General features: G+C 37.1%; 1 protein-coding gene across 1 annotated transcript in view; it reads left to right on the forward strand.

Annotated features, from left to right (window-relative positions):
* Positions 1-2500, forward strand: part of LOC135103810 (zwei Ig domain protein zig-8-like) — a 93476-nt gene that overhangs the window by 81317 nt on the left and 9659 nt on the right. The gene's annotated exons all lie outside the window — the stretch shown is intronic.

Here is a 2500-nt window from a genome sequence, read left to right on the forward strand (position 1 = left end):
TCTAGTCCCTGGCTTACTGCATATTTTAATCGCTCTCTCTCTCTCTCTCTCTCTCTCTCTCTCTCTCTCTCTCTCTCTCTCTCTCTCTCTCTCTCTCTCTCTCTCTCTCTCTCTCTCTCTCTCATCTTCGTCACGTCTTTCCTTCCCTTCCTCGTTTTCTTTTTTTTTTTTTCATCCCCCTATCGTTCTTTATTCCTTCATGCCTCTGTGTTTTTTCTCCCCCTCCTCATTCCTCTTCCTCCTCCTCCTTATTCATCTTTCTCCCCCTCCCCCTCCTCCTCCTCCTCCTCCTCCTCCTCCTCCTCCTCCTCCTCCTCCTCCTCCTCCTCCTCCTCCTCCTCCTCCTCCTCTTCCTCCTCCTTCTTCTCTCCACTTACGATTATTATATTCAAATTTGTAGTGTTGAGTTTTGAGCTTTTTTTATGCTTTTAAATTTGAATTATATATATATATATATATATATATATATATATATATATATATATATATATATATATATATATATATATATATATATATACATATATATATATATATATATATATATATATATATATATATATATATATATATATATACATATATATATATATATATATATATATATATATATATATATATATATATATATATATATATATATATATATATATATATATATATATATATATATATATATATATATATATATATATATATATATATATATATATATATATATATATATATATATATATATATATATATATATATATATATATATATATATATATATATATATATATATATATATATATATATATATATATATATATATATATATATATATATATATATATATATATATATATATATATATATATATATATATATATATATATATATATATATATATATATATATATATATATCATTAAATGTGATAGCTAGTTGAGCATTTATTATTTTTCTTAAGATATTTTCCTTGTATCTTATGATTGTCTTATATTCTTTATTAATTGGCTGTATGACTTCGCCGAAGCTAGTCATTTTCGCTAGATCGCGATTTCGGGTCCTTGACCCTTCTTCAGTAGCGGAGGTCTTTCCATATTGAGGGTGTCGGAGAGAATGGCTCAAGCTGATTGCGGGGGTGTATTTATACCGGTAGGCTTGTCACCCCGCTGCGCGTCCTGGTCTCTGATTGGCTGACGGCTGTCGCGGGCTGGGCTGGGCTGCTATCCAAGCTGGGTCTTCGCGCGCCTTGGTAATGCTTGTAGGTCTTCGGATTGTTGATTTAATGTAGGGTTTGTCTCTTTTATATATAGTGCTTCTAAGATGGGGAGACGCCTGGTGTCTGGGCATGTAGTTAGGATCTCCGTTTTATCTACTAGCATTCCTCTTGTGATGTTTATGTTATGCTTCTCCTTCAGATGTTTCTTGGGTGCTCCTGCTGCGAGGTGGAAAGTTAGTCGTTGGGAGAGTCTTGTTGTCGTCATGCCAACATAGGTGGAGGGAAGGACTTCACATTTTCCTTGGTTACACGTAAACCTATACATGACATGTGACTTCTGAAGGCTCTCTTTCTCTTTTGAGGGGTTATTTTTCAGAAGAAGATGGCTGGTTTTCTTGGTGTTGTAATAAATTATTAGTTTAACTTGTCTGTCAGGGTCGGAAGGCTTGATGTTCCTCTTCACAATCTGCGTGATGGCCCTCTCATCTTCTTCGTAGGCGGTAGAGAAAGTTGCTTTATAGAAGATGTTGATGTTCCCTTTCTTATCCTCTTGTTGCTTCTTGTTATGCCAGCTGTCGACAATTTTCTTTACTAGGCGGTTGATGTCCTTTTCACTGAAATTGTTGTTTATGAGGACTTGAGTTGAGCGCTGTATTTCTTGGTGGACTTGTTTCCACGTGCTGCAGTGTGTAAGCGCTCTTCTGATGTAGGCTGAAATAGTGGAATCCTTGTACCTCGTGGGACACTCACTTCGTCCGTTCAAGCAGAGTCCAGGATTCGTTGGTTTTGTGTAGACGCTGGTGGTAAATCTTCCTTCATCTTGTTGCACTAGGACGTCGAGAAAGGGCATGGCTCCATCTTTGCTGTTTTCCATAGTAAATGTTAGCCCAGATGTTTCTTGGAGGTGAAGTCTAAGATGCTCTGCTTCGGCTGCGTCCTTTGTCTTGATGAAAATGTCGTCAATATACCGGCAATATATATTCGGCTTTTTGACTTTCTTGAAAACTTCCTCCTCGATGCAACCCATGAAGAAGTTTGCCAAGAGTACACCGAGAGGAGAACCCATTGCCACGCCGTCTACCTGGCAGTACTTGTTACCGCGGGGGCAGATAAAGGTGCTTCTTTAGTGCAGCACTCCAGCAGTTCTCGGAGTACAGCTTCTGGGATCGCAAGCTTAGGTGTTCGCTTCATTGTGATAAACCACGTTCCATGATGTAGTTGATGGTGCGATCCACTGGAACATTCGTGAACAAGGATTCGACATCTAGTGAAGCAACTATTCCTTCTGCG

Source organism: Scylla paramamosain, chromosome 9, assembly GCF_035594125.1.
Source record: "Scylla paramamosain isolate STU-SP2022 chromosome 9, ASM3559412v1, whole genome shotgun sequence".
Classification (NCBI taxonomy): domain Eukaryota; kingdom Metazoa; phylum Arthropoda; class Malacostraca; order Decapoda; family Portunidae; genus Scylla; species Scylla paramamosain.